This window comes from Macrosteles quadrilineatus, unplaced genomic scaffold (assembly GCF_028750875.1).
Source record: "Macrosteles quadrilineatus isolate MER2022 unplaced genomic scaffold, UCM_ALF_1.0 Scaffold_2__2_contigs__length_208266976, whole genome shotgun sequence".
Classification (NCBI taxonomy): Eukaryota; Metazoa; Arthropoda; class Insecta; order Hemiptera; family Cicadellidae; genus Macrosteles; species Macrosteles quadrilineatus.
Window position 1 is genome coordinate 135,579,555 of NW_026542595.1, and position 18,020 is coordinate 135,597,574.

The following is an 18,020-nucleotide window of genomic DNA, read 5'->3' on the forward strand; positions in this document are numbered from 1 at the left end:
GGACTTGTTGGCCAAAAGCCTCTTTTGATACACAATTAAAATCAATCAATGGGTGGAATCAACGTCAACGATAAGTCGGTCTACCATATGACTTGTAACCGTTCTACCACAAAGTATTGGAAGAAGATTTTTTTTTCAACTTTATAGACATTTGTATGGTAAATGCATATACTCTCTACAAATCAAACACGGACAACCCACTGGAGAGAAGAGATTTCCACATAGAAATCATCGAAGCTCTTGTAGCAGCAGGCGTTCCTCAGGAACCTCTACCTGTCCCTGGACCTGCCGATTTATTTATGTTGGAGATCGACACCGCCTTGACAAGCTGCCGAGGAAATGTGAAAGGAAGTGTATGGTATGCAGCAATGGAAGAACAAGATTCTGGTGCCCTGGATGCAACATAGGAGTGCACCGTGAATGCTACCATAACCTACAGCACTTCTGGAGGCCAACTCGTGGTGCTAAGCGGAGACTGCATAGAGAAAGTTCCGACTCCGAATAACATTTGTGATCACAATTTCTTTCTGTCTTCTAGGGGACTAATGTTTTTACTGTGCCTAAAAATTGTTTTCTTTATACATTGTTCCAAAGATTATTTAGGTAGTTAATTTTTGTTTTACAAAAAGTGAATTTTTTTTATAACTTTGTTTGATTGTTTTGGTTGAGTGAACACTTGAAGTAAAAACATTTCCGCCTCCCCTTCAGTTTCATGGTCGATAGTAATTGAAATATTTTTTAGATAAGTACATTTATTTTTATGCATTCATTGATGTAAAACAATAAATAATGAGTATTTTGTGGTATGCATGTGTGTTTTGAAGTATGTCTGCAAATTCATAGAATCTTGTAATATTGAGTGATTTCGCAACTGTTCTTGTATTATATTTTTTCATATAGCTAACCTAAAAATTAAGCTAAACTACTAAAATGCATGTTATCTTTTTTGTTATAATATTTAGAAATAAATGGCTATCTCGGATTTTTCATATGGTTGAATTTGTTTCTAAAACAAGGGGCACAAACATTTGAAATGTTTTTTTTAAATTTTTTTTTCTCAAAGCATTTTTTACTCATCAAATATGCATGAAACCCAAACATCTATGCTGCATTATGATCTCAGTGTATTTAGCTTCACAAAAATATATAACATGGTATGGTTCATCTGAAAAAAAAATTTTATATAATTTTTATACATAATGCTGCGTAACGCCCAAAAATCGCCTGACACTACAGAAAAAATGACAGACACCACGAGGGTTAATCCACCTTACACCTTTAAACCAAATTTCCTCAAAATCAGACAAAAATTAATCAAGTTATCACGTTCACGGACACACACATATATATATAAATCTATAAATCATATGTTCTCAAAATTCAACTACTGTGTTTGTAAACAGTTCATATTTGTTTGTTTTGTTCATTTTTACATATTTTATAATTTCTCTTTGCTTTAAAATGTTTGTATTAAACGAAAATTTGCAATGTTTCATGTCTCATTTATCATAACGCTATCAAGAAATCCTCAAGAATAATATAAATATATATATATATATATACATATAATAAAAATTGAACGAATGGTGTTTTTGGCCTCTCTGGGGACATCAAAATGAAAAAGTAAATTGGTCCTGGGCCTAGGTCTTACCATGCCACCTACGGTAATAGCTACTTCCCTATAGGGAAATTCACTAAAATGGTAAATTTAAAATTCTCATGCTATATTCTTATGGAGAATAAGTAAACTCTGTTGTAGTTTGCTTGTTTATGAACATATTTTATCAAATTTGTAGGATGCATTTATATCTTACTAAACTATTAACATTTTACCCTTCCTGTTGCAACAAACCTAAGTACTCGTTAAACTAATTCTATTTAAATAGGGAATGGATGTGATATTTTTAAGGAGACATTTAGTGTAAATCCAAATCAGGCAAATGGAAATGTGCTTAGTTTACTGCGGCGGGTGGCTTGGCTAAAGAAGTATAGCTTCCTTATTCATATTCATTTTCATTTGATTCATTACCTAGGCCTAATAGGGACAAAGCTGTAACCTCATTCACTCAATGCTCGATTGCTCATCCTTCATGCATCTCAGATCTAAAATACATACCCTTAGGTTTCGGCATCCAATCAAACGCATCTAAACAATCTTAATACTTTCAGCACCCAACGATTCAAGGGGATCATTGAGGAATTGACCCCTCTTCAAAACTGTAACTTATGATTGTTCCAAAAACAATGCTTCAGACTTAAATCCTATATATAATACGAGTAAAGTTTGAATACTTGTCAACTCGATCTGGGAATCGGCTCTAACAAAAACGTTTATATTTACGGAATAACTAAGTTCTGTGTCAAAAATAAGTTCTAGACCAGTGGTATAGCCAGGAAAAACCTATTTTCGCCATAATATGAGTACAAACTTTTGAAAATTTAACATGGGCCTTATGAGAAAACATTCCGCCATTGTTGTCATTTTGTTTACATTTTAAGACATAACGTGACGTTCTGTACCCACAGGCACCTCAGCTTGCGCATGCTCAGAAAGCTCTTGAAGCACTTTCCGAGAATATCAATCAATCAATCAATCAATCAATCAATTTATTTATTGAACTATACTGAATATGTAGCATATGTTTACGCAGACCAAAAGGAAATAACAATGAGTTAGGAAAAATCAAAAGAAATGAACAAGATGATCCCATTGAGCATATTATACTACAACTGAAAAACCAATTTCTGTCAATGTCGAGTATGGTGGTTAAATTAACGAGAGGATGGAATAATCTTTAATCAGCTTTAACTCATACACCTCCTTTTATATTTATTGGGTAGCAGATTTGTGCTTTATTTATTTTGACTTAACTATTATTTCACGTGCAATTTCACTACATTCGCTATTGTAATGAATCTTATGGGAAGGGAGGAAAACAGGTCCGCGACGTAGGAAGTGGTGATGAAGTAGTCAAGGCGAGCTGTCCGGAGTGTAGGAACTGTTTATGACGATTAGAAAAATTAAATTAAGGTATTAGCATTCCTAAAATGCTATGGGAATGGAGGGAAACAGGTCTGAGACGTAGGAATTGGTGAAGGGAGTAGTCAAGGCAAGCTGTCCAGAGTGTGGGAACTGTTTATGACGATTAGATTAAGGTATCTGGAATCCTAAAATGTGATGGGAATGGAAGGAAACAGGTCCGCGACGTAGGCAGTGGTGAAGGAAGTAGTAAAGGCAAGCAGTGTGGAGTTTGGGAATGTATTTATGTATCTGCAATACTAAGACTGCTTTCAGAGTAAAGTAATGATTTTCCCTGAGCAAAGCTCGGTTCCCAGGTACTTTTGAATTAACTAAATTATTATTTTGTTTTATATTTTGATTATTGAAATCTAGTTCATTTATCACAAGAAACAATCCCATGTAGTCACAAGACCTTTTTGAAGTATTTATTCTTATCAGTATGAATTATTATCATTGTAACTTACCAGTACTGTAGTTATAACTGTATTTCAGGAAAGAACACACCAATAACAAAACATGTAAAAATAAAAGCAGAGAAAACAATGGTTGTAAATCTGAAGACGGAGGAGCTGGGGAGTAAGTATAGATGTTCACCATCAATATAGGTTCTCCATCAAGCTCTTATCACACCCAAAAGAGCTAGATCAAATTTGAGAACAACACCGTGTTCCTTATTTCATACACTAATTTTTAGCTCGTTCCCCTTCATAAAGGACGATTAGAATGGTCAAAGTATTGTAACAAGTTACACAATTACAATACTGTATTTCAATATTTCAGATGCAAGACGTTTATGAACCACCTGAGGGGGAGAAAAGTGAATATCATGGTGATAAAGATACAGTTGAAGAGGAAAAAATAGAGGAGCACAGAGTGGAACCTACAATCATGGAATCTAAAGAAAGCGCAGAAAAAGTCGATGACACATGTGAATCCTCAAGGACAGGTTTACATATCTTAGAACTATTGTATGAAGAGTTAAAGCGTATACCAAATGAAGTAAAAATGAGTAAAACTGACTATGAAATGGGTGTAAAAAATATTATCGAAAACAGATCTGAAGCATTAGCCAAAGAAAATTTGATCATTGTAAGATTTGATATTGACAAAAAAACCAATGATGTTTATATTTTTGTGGAAGATATTTTACCATCAGGGGACATTTCAACTAAACTGTCATTAGTACCATCACTCATAAAGAAACAAGGTTCAGCGTTTGAAATCACAGTAGGTGAAGGCAGTCAATATGAAGTGAACAAAGTCAGTTCAACCACAGTTGCTGCAAAGGTGGCTAAACTGTCATTAGTACCATCACTCATAAAGAAACAAGGTTCAGCGTTTGAAATCACAGTAGGTGAAGGCAGTCAATATGAAGTGAACAAAGTCAGTTCAACCACAGTTGCTGCAAAGATGGCTAAACTGTCATTAGTACCATCACTCATAAAGAAACAAGGTTCAGCGTTTGAAATCACAGTAGGTGAAGGCAGTCAATATGAAGTGAACAAAGTCAGTTCAACCACAGTTGCTGCAAAGGTGGCTGATGTGAAGAGTATTGAGTTTCCTGTTAGAAGAAAGAAACTTCCCCGCTCAATGTCTCCAATAAATAGGCCTAGTGAAAATACTAAAGATTGGGCTGGCTGGACCTTAGAAGCAGCGAATGTTGGAGAAGAATGGGGTAAGTGGTTGGACAAAGCTTTATAGTCTGGGCGTCAGCTAGGGGGGCCTGGAAATTTGGGTGGACAAAGGTTTTTTGACTGATTCTGACACAGTTTCATGTGCTGATTACGAATATGCCGGGTGCCACCTTGGCACCCTTGGGCAAACGCCACCATATTGGAAAAATGGTGGCCAAAACAGGTTTTTCGATAAATACTCGAAAACGGTAATTTTAGTGATATTTATGTTGAGACATAAAATGTAGAGCATAAAAAACTACACAGAAATGATGTTTACACTTTTTTTGGTAAACCTCACGGTTTAGCACAATTTTGTGAAATTGAAGCTATTATTAACATAAAGTTGTAATTTAGTGCCAATACCTATGACATATTACATTATTTCTTCAAAAAACAGAATTATATTATGCATTATACATTTGTACAAGTAACATTTGTTAAAAATAATTGTTATTAGTGCCTTCAAAGATCCCCCCCCCCCACCCATAAACAATTACACTGTACATTCTCGTATTCCCCCAATCTGCAGGTACAGTGAGAATTTCCCGGTTTATTATAAGCATCAATAGCACTTATTGGCGTGATGATAAAATAAAAATACTGGTACAGTTACAGGTGTATATTTAAGTAATGTAAATAATGGAGTTATTGCATTTAACTGAGAAGTTGCTTGAGTCATAAGTAAAGGCATGCTGCGGGTTTGGCGTAAGCAATTCTGTGTAGATAATAATGTATCGAAATTATCACCTACAATTTTCAATTTTCCATTTTTCAATGATTCAATTTTCTTTTCCAAAACTACATTCTTCATCTTCATCAGATAATGCCAGTTTCATCGCAAATGGCATTTGATTTTTAAACGTAAATATGTTAGTATTTCCAGGAGAAGAGAACACAATCAAGCTAGGTCCTACTATGTCTGTTATTTTTTTTACCAGAGTTGTACGTGTTATGTTTGACCCCCCTTGGATTTATAAAACTCAAACAGCTCTATTGAGTTCCAAACGAGTGATGGGTCTTCTTTCAATATATTAATAATTGATTTCAAAATAGTATCTTCACTACACTACCAAGATTTGTGTTTGTGTAATTTATAGGTCTTTGTTTTTGGTGAATAAAAATGTGAATAGAAAAATAAATATGATCGTGTTTTCAGGAAAAATTGGTACCAGATCAAAGAGAAAACAAAGCATGTATTCCCCAGTAAGTATAATTTCACTACACTCCTATCTATAATATTAAAACGAAACAGTGTTTTTTACTTTCTCCCCCTATACCATAGTATATGGAGAAAGTATTGTTTTTGTCAAAATTTTTGAGTTTGAGTTTTGAGTGGATATATTCATTTTATGTCCCCCTGGACCCAAAAAAGTGGTTTTCAAAGTGATGTCTGTGTGTGTGTGTGTGTCTGTGCTCTTACAAGTGTGTCGAAACGAGATCCGCAGTTTGTTTACACAACGGCATAGTGAGCCTCTGATTGGTCCTCCTGAGCTTGTCAGGATCACGGAAATACCCGAAGTTTGCTGAAAACAGGTGGATCTCATTTGGGCTGGTTTTTTTATAGTGTGCGTGTGCGTTAGGTTTAGTTCTGAAATCCGGCACCACGTTGCGCTAGCGTCGCCTACGCACACCGATCATACACACCCGGTCACAGTGAGATCCCTTAAACTGACCAATGAAAAAAGAGTAGTTCTGGTCTGATCCTAGTTGGACTACGGAGTGAAGTGGTTGAATTTAGTGAATCACTGATGATGTATCTATATATAAAATTGCATTAGCTCGATCGCCAAGTGGCTCTGTAGTCTAGTAGTTAGCCTACTACGTCAAAAACTATTTAAGTGATTGAGGTCTTGACTTTTCTAATCATTAAATCTTTTACCATGTGTCCTCACGACTACGTTATATTTCGTTATCAAAGACTTTTGCAAATGTTTGATTACATTGTTCAATTTGTAGTAATCACATTGTTGTAAATGTATTTTAATGAAGATCCATTATAAACTTTACGGATGCCTAATATTCAATGCCGGGTGTCATCCTTTGATTATTATTCAGAATACTTTTGTTTAGACTTTATTTATCTTCGATATTACATTTTTCCTGTTAAAATGGTCATTATCATTAATAATAGTTTTACATATCTTTGATTATGTAAACCATATCTATGTTATCTTTATTTTTTGTGATTACATTTTTTTAAGCATTTATTTCTGGTTCAATGATGACATTATCCACAGTAGTGTTAACAAAATAAACAAGAAATTAACAATAATAACATTGTGGGCTCGCCCAGACCTGAAAACCCTAAAACATAATTAATTTAGAGAAATATATTTAATCTTCTTTATGCTTAATTCATTCAATAGATCTCGAGGGAGCCTTCGACGTAGCCTCCTGCTCTCAGTTGCTTCGTCAAGATGGAAAGTTAATGCACCAGGAACATTGTTTAAAGATTTCAGAAATTTTGAGGTGGTTTTTTCAATAAAGGCCGATATAGTCTCCACTCCTAGCTCTTCGAGTATATGCCTGTTTCTAACAAACCAAGAGCATTCACCGCTATTCTTAGAATTTTGTTTTGAATCACTTGAATTTTGAATAGTTTGTTTTTTGATATAGCTAATCCCCAAATAGGAGATGCATATGTAATCAAGGGCCGAATTATTGATTTGTAGATTAGAACTGTAAAAGCTGGCTTCAGAGTAGATTTCCTATTGATTAAAGGGAAAAGCTTTGCATGACGTGCATAACCTTGGGACAGTTTTTTTTATTGACGTGGTAGTTCCAATTAAGTTTCTTGTCCAGCCATACTCCAAGATATTTTATTGTTCATTAATCATCAGGGTTCCAAGGTAGAAAGTTACCTTTTTTAATTTTTTAATACTAGGTTATAAGTGAATTACAATTTATAATAAAACCGTTTCTTATAATTGGTTTGTTGTTCTATTCCTATGCGTATTTCATTGGCATAACAATATATGAGAAGTTTTATTGTAATAGTGTAAGGAAAAATGCGTTTAAAGTAGCCTAGTTATGCTTTTCCTGTGGCCAGCTTGAAGTTAATTTGATAAAAAATTTAAGTTGACTTTAGAAGTACCATTTCTTATCAAATATGTCAACATCAAAGATTAATAAAAACAGGTACTGTCATTTAAAAAGTTAGGTAAATTTATTTGCACAGAATTAAAAAAAATATTTTGTTCGTTAATTCAGAACTAACTAGGACTTGATATGCACCAGTCATTCGCCATATAGGCCTACCATAATTCGAGAAAAACTTGACCAGATTATGAGCCAAGCTCATGATCAGTTTTACATATTCAAGTTTCCAATTATGGGTAACATAAATTTTTGGGGACGATATGTTATGTCATACTGAGACATTATTTTATGCAAACTAATTTAGAAAGCTAAAATACTTTTCATGTAAAGATAACCTCTCAAACGACTTGCAACTTGTTTTCATTTATGCTAAAGTTGCTATTTACAATTTATGATACAACTGTGTCTAATAGTTGGTTTATTTTTCTATTCCTATACTTATTTATTCAGCATAATGAAATACTAGTGAACCTTGCACACGAAATCGTGCAAAATCTAGACGTACGAGAAGAAGGATTTGTATTGATCTATTTTATTTAGCGTTTTCAGGTTTCTTGGTTAGGCGGAGATGGTAAAAGGCCTAATTAAGTTTACAGTTTACGTACTGTTTTTGCAGTTTCTTTTGAAAGTCATTAAAAGATTCTCTTGTGATTAATGGACGATAACCTAAATGATAGACCAAAGCCCCTTGGCCCCACCACCACCTCTGTCTCAAATCTGGGACTTAAATGCCAGGCCGATTCCCCGTGAAAAATCTTCTTTCTTCTTATGCTTGTCCTACTTTCAATCATTGTCTAGATACACTATGTGTGCAAATTAAATTTAATTGAATACTTGAATTGAATTAAATTTGATTGAATTGAAATTCGCCTTGACGTTTCCATGTCCTATGAGAAACTGTGTTCAATAATGGGCCATCTCCCTATCTTGATCCAGCCCCCTTGCATTTTCCACTCATCTAATGTCTCCTCTCTTCTGACACTCTTACTTTCCGACGTAGTCGTACCCACCAAGGAGAATATAAACTTTATAAATTATAAACTTCAATGATGACATTATCCACAGTAGTGTTAACAAAATAAACAAGAAATTAACAATAATAACATTGTGGGCTCGCCCAGACCTGAAAACCACATGTATTTTAATGAAGATCCATTATAAACTTTACGGATGCCTAATATTCAATGCCGGGTGTCATCCTTTGATTATTATTATTATTATTGAAGATAAATAAAAACATGGAAAAGTTTATAAAGACAAGGAGTCTTCCAAAATCCTAATCCTTTCTTCAATGAGCAGAATTTTTTTATATGCAAATTACATATACTATTTTATGTGTTAAAGTTTTATCGTTAAAAAAAATCTAATAAATCCTTATAGCTCATGATATTTCAATAAATTAATTTCAAATTTAGTATCTCCAACATTTAAGTATTCATCTGTTCCAATGTAAACAAACATTTTCTCCCTAAGAATAACATGGGAACTTTGAAGGCCACAGGGGCTGAGCCCTGATGGAATTTCGAAGATTTCTTGTTTGATGGCAAAAATCTACAGGCCACTGATTAGGACTGTATATGCAAAACGTCACATATTGGAGAGAATCATTTTTTTTTATATGCAAATTACATACTATTTTATGAGAAAAGATGTAGTTGGGTGCGTGAAAAATAATTATTCATACTTTGTTAGCAATATTTATGAAGTAAAACAATAGTAGATTTCATCACTAGGGCAGGAAGTGACTCTTTTCAACCCGAGCTCGAGTTTCAGGGAAATAAGCATGGGTTGAAAAAACCCTTTTTGCCTTTGTAACGAACTATATTTTTTGTCAATATTGCAGTATTAGGCTATTAAGAAAACTAGTTTAGATAGCAAATATACTTTTCATGCAAAAATAATATCAAAACTACTTCAGTTTTTTTTATATTTTGGTGGTAATGTATCTATTGGTAAAAATTTAACACTAGGCTGCAACCAACAATTGATATTTACTTTCGATACTTGCGATTGCTTACAATCAAAGTTTACGACATCGGAGGCACTGTTTTGTTGTTGTTTTTTACTAAGGAAAAAAACGAGCTCTTTTAGACCCGCAACTCATGTATTAAAAAATAATGTTTCTGCTGCAGTAGGCCTACGAAAAAATAGTATATTTCGCTTCGCCACTGTTAAGTCCCCTAGTTTCGTTATTTTTTGTTCTTTCATGTTTTATGTTGTTATGTCATGACAAAATAATCACCTTTGACAAATTATCTTTACATTGTTAAGGCTAATTAGAAGCGAAAAGAATGTTTACAATGCAAAAGATAGGTTATTAATCTTTTTTTGGATTTTACCGACATAAAAAACGAACATTTGTTAAAGTTTCATAAACTGTTCAATGTTCATTTTCAACAACCAATATTGTACAATCAATTTGAGTTTGAACTTTAAATAGAAGGCATAAAAATGAACATTTAAAAAACTATAGCATTCTTTAGGTTAGGCCTTCTATAAAGTTCAAATTTACATTGATTTTACAGTTTTTGTCGTTACAAATTTAAACAGTTTATGGTACAATAACATAATGTTTGATTGTTTATAACGGCAAAATCCAAAAAGACAATAAACATTACTGTTGCAAAGTAAACAAGTTAATGATGGATTTAGCAGTTTATAAACATAACCAAATAACAAAAACAGGTGTTTACACAGCAGTGAAGAAAAAAAATCATTTTCTTCTGTAAATTTGCACCCATCACAACATGTCAGAATCTCGGATATGAACGTTGGCCTCCCCAAACAGATTGGTCTCCGGGCCGGAGCAGTTATCGTTGCAGCTCTGGAGATGTGATCTCTAAGTGATCGTCTTTAAATAGACAGTGAACACACAAACAAGTCTTTTAAGCAATGCAAATGTCAGTGAAATAATTCAGATTAGAAAAAGTGTCGGATCTCAGATTGACTGTGAAATTTAAACGCGTGTATTAGAGCCAGTTTCAAGGCCAAAGCGGATCTCATATCGACTTACATACTGGATCTCACTGTAAATGTGAAAAATCAAATGGAGTTTTTTTAGCATTATTTGAAATATGGCATGACAAACATGTATCAGACATTCTAATTAAATAGAGTATCACGTATTTTCTTTCAAAAAGCACCCCTTCTGCTGGGTCTCCAACAGCTGGATTTTTACTCGGATCTCGTTCCGACACATTTGTAGGTATGTGTGTGTGTGTCTGTGTGTCTGGATGTGTACAGAGCTAGAGACTACACCTGTGGTCCGATTTCGATGAAATTTGGCATGTAGGTTCTAATCCATGGTATCTCCAGGCGTTTTTTTTCATTTTTTTGAAATTTTGATTTTTAATAGGGATTTTCCCATAAAACCCCATAAAAAACCGGAAAAATCGGATTTTCTCAAAAATGGCTTGAACGATTTTGATAAAAATTTTGTATGTTGTAGCCCTTTAAATTCTGAATAAAATAGTACAAATCCCATTTCCGTAAAAATTACGGCTCAAAAGTTATGGTCAAATATGTTATTTTCCCATAAAAACCCCATAAAATAACAAAAAATAGAATTTTAGAAAAAAATCTGGTTTTGATTTAACATAGTATGTTATGGTCCTTACAATTTTGATAGTTTTATTTATTTTTTAGAAATTTTTATTTTTAATGGGGATTTTCCCATAAAACCCCATAAAAAAACGGAAAAATAGGATTTTTCCAAAAATGGCCCGAACGATTTTGATAAAAATTTAGTATGCTATAGCCCTTTATATTCTGAACAAAATGGTACTAATTCCATTTCTGTAAAAATTACGGTTCAAAAGTTATTGTAAATTATGTTATTTTCCCATAAAACCCCCATAAAATAACAGAAAAATCGGATTTTCCCAAAAATGGCCTGAACGATTTTGATAAAAATTTAGTATTTTATAGTCCTTTAAATTCTGAAGAAAATGGTACAAATCCCATTTCCGTATATTTACTCTCACCGCTTACACATGATGAAGGTTGTTGACAAACTTATGGGACAAAGTATGTGTCAGAATGCTGATACCGTTTATTTATTTCACGATTCTGAATCAACCACTCGACGGATTTTCAAGATTTTTGTGTTGAAAGAAAGATAATTTTGAGAACTAGGGAATGTCGAAGCCATAATTTTAGTTTTGGGTCCCAGTTTTTTAGAAATTAAGTTTTAATTTTTAAAAAGTCTAGCAGCCGACGCTAAGATTCTAAACTAGCTTTTGGCATAAAATAATTTGCTTAACATAACAGCTGTAAACATTCAGCTTTTGTGTCACAAATTCAGCATTTGGATAAAAATGTAAAGACATACTTAGGGTTGACTTATTTATACTATGTGTAATGCTAATCATTATTACGTTCAATTCTTCTGTAAGAGGATGACAGATTAATTAAATATACATAGTAAAATACTACGATGATCAAATTATTTTTTAAAGCAATCTTTGTAATCTTCGATTTGTTTTAACTAACAGCTGGTTAAATATAAACTATGGAACTATGAGGTTATTTTATTTACTCTTATTTTGTCATTGATTATAGGAAATAAGTAAGATTAGTAGAACACAGTTTGAAATACTATAGACCAAAATTAATTAAACCACAGTACAAATCGAGGCTCTGTACACGAGTCTTATTAAAAAAGGATAAATGCAAATTATTTTACTGCTCCACTTTTCAAGGAAAGAATAGAAAAATAACAATACCTACATGTTTTAAATTCTGCATTGTAGCTTTTTGTTTACAATTCATGTTTGTCTGCTTTAACTTTGTTTGGATTAGGCCCGGAAATATTGATGTCATAAAAAAAGATAAAGAATAATCAGGAATCTCGGTTTTATATTACCACCACAACCTCAGCCGGGTTTTATACGTACAAAGATAAACAGATGGATGACATAGATTGAACACAACGTCAACATTGACCTAGGATACTGCAATTAGACAAACAATCCTTTTATGAAATCGTGTTCAGTTGTGGTTACGTTTGGGGGTGCCTATATCAGCACCCCCAAACTTGAAAATATAACTTTTATCTAACTATGAATATATTATAGTTTAAATTAACTAATATGGGAAGTTATGATGAACATTTATTCAATGAGGGTAGGTAATTATCAAGGATAGAACTGATAATGGTATGAATAATAAACATTGACAATTACGTCATTAGCTTTACTAGCGTGTTTACTTTTTATATTCCTGCTACATGTGACCAAATGAATGTTCAAATGAACGTTATTTGAACCAAACAGCTGTTTCAAAACAGACTGTTATTGTTTTTACTTTTCTTTGTTTACACTTATTTATTTAGCAATTAATGCAGTGCAATTTATATAAAGGATAGGTGTGACGATTAGTTTTGATGTTAGGACACCAAAGTTAAATTATGTGCACTGTCAATTTTATTGGATAGTATCGTTTTATTTTAGGTCGTTTCTATTCAGACCTACTGGAAATTGTGTATAGTAGTTGTATTGTGGGGATAATAATTATGGAAGAGGCAGGTATGCAATGGAAAGTGGTATCGTTGACTAGTTCTACACAACTATATACACTTCTCAATTGACTATTACTCTCTCTCTACTGTAGGCTACTTATGATCAGTGTGCGTCTGTGCGAATCGTCTGCCAATCTCACTTCAACGCTTTTCACATCGTAAAAATTGCAGAATTGCTGTTTTATTGTAAAATTATCGGATTTGAAATGCATACCTATCGTATAGGCCTATGATGGAATAAAACATATTTTGTCACACAACATATGTTTACAAGATGATTGTTCACATTAAAACTGCAAGGAACTTTGTCTTTATATGTGTAAACTAGCTGATCTGAATTGTACACGGTTTTAACTGACTACTGAATTCCCGTACGTAGGGTGGGCTAACACCTCGTTTAGTTAATGTTAACACCCATGTTTTACAGGGTGTGGTATTGTAAACTGTTGTAAAAAAGTATTTACCATTTTTAATAATGTCAATATTGGATAAAATTAAAAATAATCATGGTTGAAAGTTTGTTTGGTTCTACAGTAAACCAGTTACACAATTACAATACTGTATTTCAATATTTCAGTTGCAAGACGTTTATGAACCACCGAGGTTTCAGCGATGTCTTCATCGATATTTCCGAACTGAGTTGGATCAGCAAGAATGCCTGACTCCTGAACAATATGTGGACATGCTGTGTACTCCAAAGGCGTAAGTTAGATATATGTTTGAATTCTATTTATTCTTATGTGGTTGATCCTACTAAATACTTAACTGAATTTTTTTGCTATCTTGAGCTGTCTTAATTTTCTAAACATTTTTACAGACACCCGTGGCTAGAAGCCGTTCAGGAATACGATGAAAAAAACAGTAAAAAGTCAAAGAAAAAGAAATACAAGAGAGGTGAAGAAGAGGTGCCCAGCCAAGAATTCCGCTGTGTTGAGTATGTTTTATTGTTTTGTAATGTTAAGACTCACAATATTTTAGCTCCCAGCACTGTTTAGTGGGTGTAAATTGGCAGGTTATATTTAAGATAGGGAGATTTGCCGATATTGGACCGTTTGCTCAGTTTAAATTTTTAAAAATTCATTCCTTAGTTAAATTTCTTTAGGAACGAGTTCATCTTAAACATTTGAGGGTTTACTAGTAATATACACATTTCCAGGTCTGTACATATGTAAACAGAGAAGGGAAAAATTATTATCATACACCTTGTCAGTGGTTCGATTTAGGAAACTGGTATCCTAGATTGGACCAGTGAGTTTCCTATTTTGGACCAGGTTCCTTAATCGGACCATTGACCAAAATCGAATACAAGAAAACACTTTATTTAGGTTTATACTATACAAAAGTGTTCAAAGCACTTAAGAGACTTGAAATAAAGTTATAAAGTGTAAAATATGCAAATGGTAAACAAAACAAAAAACTCATTTGTATGAAATATAAAACCAATAATGTGTAAGTATTGCAAAAATTTATCAAAAAGTCCATATTTCGTGGACAGTAGTTTTTTTTTTCGTTAGCATTCGCATTTTTGCCGTCAGCATGCCTTTTTATTGTTGCTTTGGGCACATTGTAAATACGAGAACATTCGTTTAGTCCATAGTCCCCGTTCCTGTAAGCCGCCACTGCTAGCAATAGGTTTTCCTCCCCCCAACTCCCGTATTTTCCTCGTTTTGCCATTCAGGATATCTAAAATAACAAATGAGGATTAATTTTTTTTAATCGGGCTTAGGGGAAGTAAAAACAGTTTCCTAGATTGGACCGGTCCAATCAAGGAAACTAGTGGCGGTCCAATATCGGCAACTACGCATGGGCTAAGAAAACCTAACCTCAACACAAACCGTTAGACATAATTTCTAAGTTAGTAACCCTAAATATAGCATGATTATTGCAGTTTTAAAGGATATAACTGATAATGAGGATACTTATCATCCAAAGATGTAGTCGCCAGATAAAACAAAGAGGCGTAGTAGTTTGTTCCCAACAACTAGGCGCGGTAGTTTCTCCCACCCTAGGACAGTCAGTGTGACCAACATTATAAACTCTAAATTCCCTACGTTTCCAGAAATTACGGTGGTCCATTCAAGGCACCAGTCCAATATCGGCAACTCTCCCCATTTGTTCAAACCAGTTGTTTTCTTATTGGTAAAAAATGAAGAACCAAAAATATAAAATTATGTGAGTATGGCCACAATCACAAACACCTTTAGTGTATAGTGAAACATTTTTACAGACACCCGTGGCTAGAAGCCGTTCAGGAATACGATGAAAAAAACAGTAAAAAGTCAAAGAAAAAGAAATACAAGAGAGGTGAAGAAGAGGTGCCCAGCCAAGAATTCCGCTGTGTTGAGTATGTTTTATTGTTTTGTAATGTTAAGACTCACAATATTTTAGCTCCCAGCAGTGTTTAGAGTGCGTTCACAAAGAAAGCTGGTTACAAGCGTTTGTTGGCAAGCGCTTACAAGCTCGAACCGGCGTGAGAAAAGTTAACATAGTATCAAGCGTGTGTGTTCACAGACAAAGCTTGTGCCGGCTAGCAAGCGCTTGTTACAAGTTCTGACAAGCACGCAAGAACGTTTCGTACTTGTTTTCCGGCGCTTGTTGACCGAACCAGTCAGTTACAAACTACAACAGTGCAGTATGGATGTCGATGAGTTGATAGCTCAAAGTTTAGAGCTTCCAATTTCCAAAAAAATATACTACCCACATATTGTGGGTTTTCCCTAGAATGTTCAATAACGTAACCAATAGGACAAATATAACATATATGTATTAATATGATAGACAAACACATTTAATTCAATATTAATTAAGTGTTGTGTTGGATTTTTTATAGATGAAACTTGTATACTTTTACTTTATTTACCTAGAAAATTAAAACATTTGAATATATCTCACAATATTATTTGCATCATAATTAATCAGCTACATAGGGTGTTTAAAACTCCCTTCAAGTATTTTTTAGGTTTTATTATTGACCCAAAATTCGTTCTGGTGCATGGATAGGTTGCTTTTGCCAATCTCCCCAAAACTTCACTAAAACACATTAAATTTTCTTGAGGATGTAATTAAACGTGATTAACTTCCGCGGTTAATTGCATGAACACCTTCCAAATTCTACATCCTTTTAATTCTACATTTTCAATAAAAAAATAACTCTTCATCACTTGAGGAAGATATATTCTCAACCAGAGCTGAGACTACGCTGAGCTTGAAATGCAAGCGTTTGTTGTGAACACACAACAGCATTCTCAAGCGCTTGGAACAAGTGCTGAAAGTAAGTTACTAGTAACCAGCTTTCTTTGTGAACGCACCCTTAGTGGGTGTAAATTGGCAGGTTATATTTAAGATATTTGTTCAAACAAGTTGTTTTCTTATTGGTAAAAAATGAAGAACCAAAAATATAAAATTATGTGAGTATGGCCACAATCACAAACACCTTTAGTGTATAGTGATTAGGCCAACATAAAAAATAACGGTAAAAGTTCCAAGGAAAAAAACATAAAGTTTTAGTTCCTAAAGCAAGTTTAAACTACTTTTTAGTCTAAGTAATGACCACCTTAATAATACACATGACATTGTATTACTAATACCTAATAAAAAGTCAGCTAGAAATAACATAAATCTTTCAGTTTCAGCTTTGCTGAAGAGTTTATAAACGACATGTGGAACGTCATGTCACCAGAAGTTGCTGATAGATTGATAGACCTTCTTGTCAGTGAATTTGGAATGACTGTTGAGTAAGTAATATATACTTCAATCTCATTTAGATTATAGCACTGTACACGTCAAATTTTTTCGAGGTAATTTCAATTATGACAAAGCTTTAAACAATTTGGTTGGACAAAGAAATATTAAAGATAGACTTTTTTTAACTTTTCTGTGGTAAAAGTAAATACTGTGTAATTGGTAATTGTTATTTTGTATAATGTTGAAATATTTCAGATGTTTCAGGGAGGCTGAAGATTTTTTCGACTGCAAAAGCACTGTGGGAAAACCAACACCATGTGTAAAAAAACAATCTAAGGCAATAATTAATCTCGGTCCAAAACATAAATGGGTAAAAAAGTTTTCAGACGTGTTTGCTAGTAGGATTGAACAATACATTGTCAGTTTGTTGATGACTAAAAAAACAACAAGAATAAAATGGATTGCCGAACGGATACTTAATGATATTTGTAATGTTACTGGAAACACAACATCGTTGCAATATCCTAAAACTAAGCGTGAAAGGACGTTAACTCTTATTGCTACACGTTTGGCTTTTTGGTTCGAGGAGATTGTAAATGACTTGGATAAACCCAAGGAAGATAAGCCATGATGATGAGAAAAAAGTTTTAAGTTAAAATTTGTTGTTTAATTATTTTTTATATAATAATGCAATAAATTTTTTGGACACAGTTTGCGTCGCTGTTTTTTTAGTGTTCAAGTTCTTAAATGCTTATAAACTCTTTAACAAATTTATATGTATTTTTTAAATGTTCTTTATACTGTAATCCTTCTAAGTTTTTCTACTTTAAATTACCTAATAGCACAAAAATACGTCAAATAACACTTATAATAATATATTTACACTTACACTGTCCTCACAAGATGGTAAATACATATAATACCCCCGCCGCAGCAAACCTGCCAACTAAGCGAATTTCCATTTGCCTGAATAGATTTTCAATTAAATGTATTTAATTAACATTAGGTTTTATGAGTACCT

At 33.4% G+C, this 18,020-nt stretch overlaps 1 protein-coding gene across 1 annotated transcript in view; it reads right to left on the reverse strand.

The window, feature by feature from the left end:
- The window catches only part of LOC128985599 (inositol-tetrakisphosphate 1-kinase-like), a 68,688-nt gene that overhangs the window by 8,611 nt on the left and 42,057 nt on the right, over nucleotides 1-18,020 (reverse strand). The window lies entirely within an intron of this gene.